The following is an 11,450-nucleotide window of genomic DNA, read 5'->3' as shown; positions in this document are numbered from 1 at the left end:
GTAGTCCACAACAATTTATTTAGCAATCCGGCCGTTAATCTTAACTAAAATCTCACGGAGAAATGAGATTTTTGATTTTTTTCGAAACCACGCCACCCCACCCCCATCCCCAACCCCCCCCCCCCCCCCCCCACCACCCCCACCCCACGCCACACAGACACACTCAAGCACAACACATGTTCCATTTCTTTGTGTTTCTGTAATTAAGTGTGTGTGTTTGTATGGGGGGGGGGGGGGTGCTGAATTGTTCGACAGTTCAGAGCATTCAAGTGCATTTCTCGCATATATTTTTTAAAAGTGCCACAAATCGGGTTAGTATTTTAATTTAGCAATTTATCCATAAAGTCAATCAAGCAAAAATAAAAGCCACAGAGACAATTTGTGAGTGTGGACTATATACACTCTTCTTTGCTGGTGAAATAGGGCTTTCACAAACACAACTACCTGGTCGCTAACAGAATCAGAGACCTTTCCAGACTACCGATTTCCGATTCCAAAGCACTACACTCCAGCACTCTTGGCAAAAATATTCTCCGAAATATTGATGGTGAGCATAAATATTATTCGACAATTTATTGCCTGGAGTGGGGTACCCGTCTGGACTTTGAATACACGGTCTAGACCATAATTGTGTGGCTCTATTTCGAATCAAAAGCCAATTATTTTGAATTATAAACCCTCTAGATCTAGATTGTTTACTGGATCGCATCAAAAATTTCAGGTTATAATTCTCAGTTAGAAGTTTTGCACAGCTTCAATGATGCTTGTATGACAGCTAAGAAATCATAGATCAAGTTTGAACCAATATGAAAATTTGAACTGGTATGGTATAACATTATGCATGACATTTAAATTACGCGTGACATACAAACTGGTAAAAAATTTAGAACGTTGAAAAGCTTGTTTGGTTTTTTATAATTTCTGTTTTGATTATCAGATCACTTTTTGAAAATTCTAGCATACAAGTACGACCACGATTTTGAATTACAAGTACGACCACGATTTTGAGCGGGTTAATAATTTTTGAGCAAGAAGGCAACAAAATTTTGTTACTTATGTTTGCGTAAATTAAGTACAGAGACAAAATGTTAATGTGATAAAAGGTCAAAGAAAAATTGCAACTGTATTTGATAAGCCAAGAAAACAGTACTGTTGTTTGCTTGACTCGACCGAATACGAACAAACCTAATGTTTTCATATAGTTGAGTGATGTTCGGTTATTTCAAATTTAAGACGTCGTCATTTATTATCTGTCCCTTCTGACACATTGTACATAGCTTTTGTCAATTTAATTAAACCTAGGAACCATGTCGACCCTCACTGGTGTTTCATCTAAAATAGTCAAATATAATTATTGCCAAAGAACTGCCGGAAACATTTTCCTGATGAACTAAAAAAATATTTAACCAACAAGTTGAAATAACAGAAGTGAATATTGAATAGAGTTTAAATTTTCGTGATTTTCAAAATCTTGAAATCCAGAATGTAAATTCGAATATTATAGATTGGCAAAACAGCACAACTCTACCTTGGTTGACCTCCAATTTTCTGCAAAGATTGCTCGGTATGACCTCATAAGTCAAAAAGTTACAGAAATACAACTTCTTACCATGTTGTCTATGAAAATTTGAAATCTTAAATTTTTCATTAAATGAATTCTACATAATTTTTTAAAAGAAATCTTGAACAGGACAGGAATATTAACAACTTTTTATCTAACCAGGTGAAGCAATGACTTTTATTATATAGCTGTTTTTTTTCAAACACTATCTCCTGGCTAAAAACAAAAAGTACTTTTTGTTCAAATTTTGGAAATTTCATTATTTGAGAATTCTCTTGACAAATTTTGGTAAAATTTTCCCGAACAAACTCGAAATTAATGCAGAATTATCAATTTTCCATGAACATACTGAATTTTAAAATTTTTTTCAGGGTCCCGTTTTCATAACTGTTATACTGGCTAACCTGCTCTGTTTGTGGGTTGTTTACAAAAACAAAGAACTTCAAACTCTCGAGTACTTTCTGGTGATTCTGCAAAGCCTGATCGATTTAATCTTTACGGGATTTTTTGGATTGGCAGATTACTTACTCGATTTATGGGCGTCTCTTATCTATTACTGCAATTTTGCCGGGTTCCATGAAGTTGGAAAATTCAAACAGTTGGAATAAAATTGAGCAAATGCAACAAAAATACTATCTTTAGGCAATTATTTGCATGGGTGTTAAGAATTTGATCTCTGCAATTGGGGAGGGTTTCATGCGATTGGGGAGGGTTGCAAATAACATGCAGCCAATGAGCTGGGTTGCATGTTTTAGCAAAATCAAAGTAAAGCATAACTGTTAAACAAAATAAGGATTGATAACACTAATTTTTGAGGAAAATTTTCTGTTTAAACGACAAAAATGTTTTTCTTTTAAATTAAAAAATATATTTTTTATTTTTTATTTGTGTTAATCTTAGATCTTGTGCCTCCTTAACATTAAAATGAATGGATGTTGTTAAATCATTTTAAAGACCTTGAGGCAGACATGGATCTTAAAAACGATTTTTGCTAATTTCTCCAAAAAAAAAATTGCCCTATGCTCTCTATCTCCGGCACCCATATTAGCAATTGTGCTCAAAAACCGAACATCAAATGGTCAAAAACTTTTCCTTCTACAAACCTCAAAAAAACTTCTACAAACCTTTCTTTTGTTCAATGTAGGATAAATTTAAACCGCCCAAGTTCATATTGACCTCAAAAATTAAACTTCTAAGTAAGATTTTTGCATTTTATCTGTTCATGTTTTTTCCAAATACTTTCCTTCATTGATGTTCATGAATCTTATTGTGCAAAACTTAGTTATTATATTATTTTCGCGTTTTAGTTACGCGTTCGATTATTAATACTTAAACATCGTTCTCCCTCACAATAAATCAGCTCATATAAATAACCCCTGCAACGACAACGAAGGTTACTGACGCCACAAAAATATCCTTTCCAAACAAATTGCCTTGTTCTCCCCTTTCCCTGTTTTGCCATATCCGAACCATATCACTAGATAAATCCGCAAGAGCAAACCATATCTGGTCAGCTTCAGATCCCCCACTATAAATGGTGCTAAAATTTCATTTAGTTTTATCTTGAGTTCATTGAAGATGAATTTTAGATTCTTTCTGCGTCTCATAAATCCAAGCCGCCATTTTGTTTTTTTTCCTTCAGATCTCTATTGCTGTAAAAGGAATTTTTTTTTACACGCTCCTTCGAGAGATATCATTTTTCCAACTTAGTTAACTTTCTTTCGCCCGCAAAAATAAAAAAACCAAACAACTATCACCAGAGAGAGAACTTATTTAAACCCTGTAAAACAAAACTTGATAGTACATTATGTTAAGAATCGTGAAAAAAGCTAAATATTATGGTACCACTTGCCTTGGCATCTTAAATGGAAAAAAAACGTAAAGATGTCAAAAAATTTGAAGAATTTTTGCAATGGCTACCAAAATGGAAGATCTAGACAAACAAATTCATTAGAAAAATATACATGTCGTCGCAAATGTCGAGTTTTAAAAGTTTGAAAAACACCACTAGACAACAGATAGCATGACACCATAAGATTAAACAAATATTATAAAAATTTATTAAGAATTGTCCATTCATCGAGAAATATCGGACTACTCAGCAGACAAAGGTAATAGCAGTTCATGAGCATTTAAAAAAACAATTTTTGGTTGGAAGTTTTGAGCACGACAATGTTTTTAGGGAACTAAACGCAAAAAAGTTTTCATTATTTAACAAAATTTTCCAAAGTGTTTTTATTACTTAATTTATCACGGGAAGAGCCTTCCATCATATTAGCGAAGATTACCAAGAAATAGTGGTGTTTCAGGATCTTCGCAAGATGTTTCAAGTCCCGCATAAAATCTCATGATCATATCTGTCTCATCAAGATTTATCAAGTCTCAGTTTGCCATCAAGACCATTACGCAACATGAGTTCAGTTCATTCTTGCGCTATTTAAATTTTTAAATCCTTGCATTTCATCCAATTTAAAAAAGCTTTACATTTCAATTTTTGATATTACCATTGAATAGAAAAAATTTACACTATACAACTGCATTTGCTCTAGTGACGATGATCATGATTATCAAAAAATGGACAGGTTTTGCGGAAGGAGCATAATCACAAGGAGATTTCTTACATTTGCTCAATTTAGTGGCCAATGTCAGAAATAACTATAATGTTAATCCAATTTTGGTCTAATTGTTGATTTTTTGTCCCCTGACATTATTTGTACGAAAAATTTATAAAAGGAGTTATTTTTGATTTTCCAAACTCCAGCTCCCGACAACTCTGATCGAAGATTTTTAGGGGCAAAATTTTGTGCTAAATACGTCTGTTTGATAATATTGGTTTTTAAAAAATGATAATGGATTATAAAGTGCTAGGCGTGAGCTTGATTTCAGCTCGTCAAGTTCTGGTCAAGTCAAGAGCAGCATTCAAACTTACAGGTCTTCGTCCAGACTTGCACAAATCGGCTGTTTGTAAGAAAATCAGTCTTGAATTAGTCTTGAATCGGTGCTAGTGCTCTCCCGGGTCGAGGCAAAATCTTGTAAGAATTTGCATGTTTCTGACAGAAACTTACTAGGCGATGCATCGCCTTGCAAGTATTTTTTCCAAAAACTTGCAAGTTCTTACAAGTTAACCATTTGACTTGCAAGTTCTTACAAATTAACCATTCGACTTACAAGTTCTTACAAGTTAGCCATTCGACTTACAAAGTTGTTACAAGTTAACCATCCGAATTACAGGTTACTTACAAGTTAACCATTAGCACACTCACCAAACACCACACACACCACGCACGCACACACCCGCGCGCACACACACATACACGCACACATGCACACGCACATACACGCACATACACACACACACACACGCACACACACATACACACATACGCACTAAATTGTATATAAAAGGAAGCAAGACATTAATGTGAACGGATGTTTGCAAAAAATAGAACGTAGAAAAGTGTGAATTAATTTATAAAAAAGGGTATAAAAATGAAGTGCAATTAACTTATTATGAGAAAATACTCACAAATGAATTTGAAAATTCAATCAAAGTCAATATTTTGGGAACATTTTTAAAAAACCGATCGTGAGGAATCTACAGTTTTTTTAATGGAATTGCAAAAGGAACTCTCTTGAATTGATAAAATTGAAAAAAAAAACATTTTGTCTACTTAGGTCGAATTATATAATGTTATTCAAACAGAGCAACTAACTCCCACGCGCTTTCTACGGTAAATGACTGAATGTTAAATTTAATTAACCAATAAGAGTTGTGCTCGACCGGAACGAACTTGCAAGAAACATACCAGTTAGCCAGTTGCCTCGCAAGTTCTTACAAGTTAACCATTCGACTTATAAGTTCTTACAAGTTAACCATTCGACTTGCAAGTTCTTACAAGTTAACCATCTTTTGCAAGAAACTTACAAGTTCTTACAAGTTAGCCATTCGGTCTCGACCCAGGCTTATACATACAATTAGGTTCTCCCGGTACTGATATTGACTTTCCGTTAGGTCCGGTTGAATTATCCTGAACTGAAATCAATTTTAAATTCCACCATTGAAAGAGTGTTTTTCTCATACGACCATTTTAAAATTAGGGCGATGCAGGCAACCATTGGGTTTTAAATTATCTAGAAATTCTGTGTTTGTTTTGTGAGTTATCATAATAATGTGAAAAACCTCTACGTGAAAGCTTCAACGACTATGAGTACAGCGACGAACAAATTCTGAATTCGGATGATGTTATATGGAACCGCGCACCCGACTTCAAACAAACATTGAAAGCTGTCCATTTGATATCGGATATTGTTCCTTACTGGTGTCAAATATTTCAACTACTTGCAATGGCTTTTGAAAGATATATTCTTATTTGCAAAGGGACAGAATCTGATCAATTACTGAGCAAACGACGTCGAATAATTTTCTATACCCTGACAGTTATTCTCAGTTTTTTTGCTCCGGCTCTGATTACTGTGGAATATGTATACTTCGAAATAAGAAAAGTAAGTAAATGAAAAAGCAAGCTATGACAAATTTTGCGGGCGTATTAATTTGAAGACATTCGATTGTTGGTTTTGATGTCGGCATTTTCCGCTCCCCGATGAGAAAAAATTTAGAGATAATTTTAAGATTAAGCTTTATAGGCTTTCGCGGACAACAGTGCCAATAACGTAAACTAGATCAAATTTTTCTTAAATTTGGGAAAACTCGCCACTGATATCCGCCCTTGCGGAATTTGACGACATACGAGAGAGTCCTGTAGACCTGTGACATTTTTGTCCGAAAAACTACGTCACTAACATTCAACCTGATGTAACTGCTTTCCGCGCTCTTAACAACAATAATTTCCGCAAAAAATAGCATGTTTGCTCTAATTGCTTTTAACTGCATCAAACTTTGTTATAGACAAGAAAGGAAACTATCGTCCCTAAAAAGAAAAGAAACAATTTTCCCTATAGAAATAGGATAGATTTCAAATTCAAAAAGTGATGACAGAAAAATTACAAACGAAAAAGTATTAAAGCTGACGGTTGAACAATAACTGGTGAGCTATGACAGAATTTACGTTTAAAATTTTCTCAGTTAATAAGTTCGTTCTAATCAATAAAAATTGAAACCAATTATATCAACATGTTATAATTCTTGTTAGTTGAATCTGAGAAAAGTCATTGAAATTTTACAACTATGTAAAAAAACATACAGAAGTGCAACTTTTATCATATTAATCAATGAAATGATTAAAAATGATGAGTTTAATAGGATAGAAATTAAAGTTGAACAGTGTTGAACTAAACGTGAACAGTAAAAAGATGACATTTTTGTTCTAATGATTGTCTTTTCAATTACTGTTTTTATATATATATATATATATATATATATATATATGAAATATTTTTATTCTTCATTTTTATTCGCTAGATTTTAACGATGCGTATATAATCTGTTTTCTAGCTAGTGAAAAAAACTTGCGAAAAAAAGAGCAGAGGAATTTTCAATAAGATAGTCGGAAAACTAATTTAATCAATAAAGTAAAATTAAACTAAGGGCTTTTTATTAAAATAATCAGAAGACTAATTTTATCTAATAAGTAAAACAGCACGGAAGGATTTTTTATATTATATTCAAAACGCAATACTTTTCTATAAAAACAGAGGGTTTATATTAAAATAATCAAAAGTCAAATTTATCTGTAAGTGAAAACAACACTGAGTGATTTGTATCTAATTAATCAGACGCCAATTCTAATATAGTTTAGCTTTTGATACTTCAATTAGTGTTTGACGCCATTAAAATTATCGCCTTCTAGTCCAAATTCACTAGAATTATATAATGTTATTCAAACAGAGCAACTAACTCCCACGCGCTTTCTACGGTAAATGACTGAATGTTAAATTTAATTAACCAATAAGAGTTGTGCTCGACCGGAACGAACTTGCAAGAAACATACCAGTTAGCCAGTTGCCTCGCAAGTTCTTACAAGTTAACCATTCGACTTATAAGTTCTTACAAGTTAACCATTCGACTTGCAAGTTCTTACAAGTTAACCATCTTTTGCAAGAAACTTACAAGTTCTTACAAGTTAGCCATTCGGTCTCGACCCAGGCTTATACATACAATTAGGTTCTCCCGGTACTGATATTGACTTTCCGTTAGGTCCGGTTGAATTATCCTGAACTGAAATCAATTTTAAATTCCACCATTGAAAGAGTGTTTTTCTCATACGACCATTTTAAAATTAGGGCGATGCAGGCAACCATTGGGTTTTAAATTATCTAGAAATTCTGTGTTTGTTTTGTGAGTTATCATAATAATGTGAAAAACCTCTACGTGAAAGCTTCTACGACTATGAGTACAGCGACGAACAAATTCTGAATTCGGATGATGTTATATGGAACCGCGCACCCGACTTCAAACAAACATTGAAAGCTGTCCATTTGATATCGGATATTGTTCCTTACTGGTGTCAAATATTTCAACTACTTGCAATGGCTTTTGAAAGATATATTCTTATTTGCAAAGGGACAGAATCTGATCAATTACTTAGCAAACGACGGCGCAAAATTTTCTACACCTTGACAGTTTTTCTCAGTTTTTTGGTTCCTGCTCTGATATTCGCCGAATATATTTATTTGGAAATAAAGAAGGTAAATGAGAATGATTTGATTTGATTTTACGGATCTTTTCCGTTTGTGCCCTCCAGCTTAGTGGGTGCATATTATTTGCACCCCCCCGACGCACGTGCCATATTTTTACATAATGATTTACTATGTAATGACACGTGCTCTGTAACTGGGGGCGCATAGCGCACTGGGGGGGGGGGGCACAAACGGAAAAGATCTGATTTTACTTAGTTAAGACCTAGAGTGGTTTAGAAAATAAGAAAGCTATATTCTATAGTCGCTTTGCTATCCTCAAAATGATCTAAGGTTCAATTTTGGCACTTACTGTCTTCATCTGTTCATGAAAATTATAACCCTTTCTACTTTTAAAACAACCTTATCTATTCATATTTTTTGTAGTTACATTTCTTTTTTAAGGGGGGGGGGGGGGGGGGGGTTACCTGGGTGTTTTTCAAATCGCCCCATCATTGCATAATTTCACCATTGCACTCGAGTCAAACCCAAAAAACCTCAAAAATTTAATTGTGCATGAAAGTTGCGTGGTGTGCAAATATTCACAAATCGACCGTTCAGAATCAAAATTTATTTTGTGACAAACCACAGCTCAGCTCGATGTTAACAACGTCCTGATTGACCTTGAAAACAGTTGTCAAGAGAAGCCTGGAGTAGCCATACAAGCGTTGGAGAGGACAAAACTCTATAAAAGTAAACATATTCAAAAACAGTGATTAGGGATATTTTCCGTTTGTGCCCCCCAGCTTTAATGAATGCATGTTGTTTTGCTCCCCCAGACGAACGTGCCCCATTTTTTTACATAATGGTTTACTATTTAATGGCACGTGCTCCATAATTGGGGAATGCATAACGTACTAGGGGGAGGGGTCACAAACGGAAAGGTTTCGTGATAATTAATCTGAGATTAAACAATTGAACTCGCAATTCTTAAATTCTTTAAATTTTATATAAATCAAATTATTTAAAAAAGCTTAAGGGAGCTTAGAATTTAGTTTATTACCGTCATTTTAACATAATCAGGCCCTATCCAGAATGTTTCCGAACTGTACATGGTGCCAAAAATGATCACAAGGAGGCTCGGTAATGTGCGTACGCACATAATGTTCCGACCCCGCTCATCCACATTCTTGACTAAATTGGCTACCAAATGATGAAGAGATGGAAAGCTTTCAAAAACATACACATCGTTCAATAAACAACCAATGAACACGACAATGCCACGCTAGAGGGCCGGTGAAAGTTGTTGATAACAGGACTATTAGAAAGGACAAATCAAAAATCAAACAACAAACATTATTTACGAACAAAACTCTAATAAAACTCTAATAAACTCTAATCTATAAAAAAAAATAAAAATAATAACCAAATCTATAATAACCAAATCTAGAGGGCCGATGAAAGATTTTGATAACAGGACTACTTGAAAGGACAATAATAAAAATCAAAAAGCAAAAATTATTTACGACCAAAACTTTAAAAAATCTATAATAAAATAAACAACATCAAACTCGCATCAGATAAAACAATTTAACCGGCACTTCATTAGAAACGATATAGGACCTGTCTCCAATGCGACTGGTAACAGGTAGACAAAAAAGAGCAAATAGGTGCGAAGTTCAAAAACAGTTTTCCACTTTCGAAATAAATAAATTTCGCAGTTATTATTGTCGTTAGATATCTACCGAAACCTCCAAATTTTTATTTACATCTACATAGGAAGCAATTGAGACATGTCTTTATGCAATGTTCGATTGCGCAAAAATTCAAAGCCAATGGGACCAGCGGTTATTGTTATAGTTTGTTAAGGAAACCAAAATTCCTTTGAAATGAACAAATAAACAAAAATCACATTTTATAATTTTCGTAGTAACAATAGTAACAAATTTCATAAATTATAGCTTACTGGAAACGGATTGTGACCTGTGTTTACAGAGACTGAGCTACAATTCGATCGAAAGCTATTTAAAAAATACAAAGCGCAAAAACCCAAAAATATTTTAGAAAACAGATATTTTTTAAAACCACAACAGCCTCAGGATTATAACAAACAGCCGCGGTTTAAATTTTGAAACCTCAGGAAGCCAATTGGACCGGTTAAAAAGGAGACTAAGTCACGAGCCCGCAAAAAAAACAAAATCAAAAAGAAGCCATAACTTCAAACAATTTTACAACATGACACTGTTTAAGGCACTATAATTATAAGATGTCATCTGAAAGAAATGTAAATCATTATTTTCCTTTCGTCTTAATATCAACGCTTCTTCCTTATAAAAGGACTACTAAGACATGCCAACAAAAAGAAACCCAAAAAATGAACAGTAAAAAATCTTGAATTTTTTTTTCATGACATTATATGGTCAAAGCAAACAGTCGCAACGCACAGCCAAGCGCGGAAAAAAATTGGAATCAACAAAAATAATTGAGATTCCCAATGAGTGAGATTGAGTTACATGGTGTCCAAAATGAACGCAAAAAAGAGACAGATCAAACATTTTTTTTTTAAACTTTCATTTGAAAATTGTTAAAACAAACAGCTATAAACTGAAACATCTAACTCGATTGAGTTATACGTCTCTTGGGTGAGCATTTAATATCTATCGTTATCGGGTACATGGCGTACAACGACGAAAAGGAAGACAAACTTAGGCGAAATTAAAAACCCAAAAACTTTTGCGAGATAACTTTGTCTCAGCCCAAAAAGCAATTCAACAAAAAACAATTAACTTATCCACATACGTCTTTTTCCAACGTTGTCCATTTTCTCTACACTGCTTTTTGTTTATTTGGAGTTGTCAAAGAGATGACATTTTGACAATTAAACAAAATGAACTCATAAAACATGCAATTATGATAAAAAACAAAAGGAAACAAAAGGAAAATTGAAAACGCGTAGTACCAAAATAAAGAAACCATTAGTTGAATGTGAAATCGTTACTGACATTATTTATACATCACAGAAAATCTGTATCCGCCAGTTTTTGCTGAGACTGCGCCCGAAGTTGAGAGAAATAGAAAACATAGTGGCAAAGTTCAAAAATTCACCGATATTTTCTTTAGAAAAATATATTCAAAGTCTGAACAGACATTAGATAACAACTGAAAAAAAGGTTTAGATTCTATTATATCTTCTCAAAAAAAACTTGATCTATGATTTAGGACGCTTAGTCATTGAACTACAAAAATCATAAGAAATGAAAACAAAACGCAAGAAGTCTAAAACATTTTTACGAAAACAATTGGTCAGAGCCATAAA

Source organism: Convolutriloba macropyga, chromosome 14 (assembly GCF_964194025.1).
Source record: "Convolutriloba macropyga chromosome 14, txConMacr16.3, whole genome shotgun sequence".
NCBI lineage: Eukaryota > Metazoa > Xenacoelomorpha > Acoela > Convolutidae > Convolutriloba > Convolutriloba macropyga.
This window is presented reverse-complemented; position numbering follows the sequence as displayed.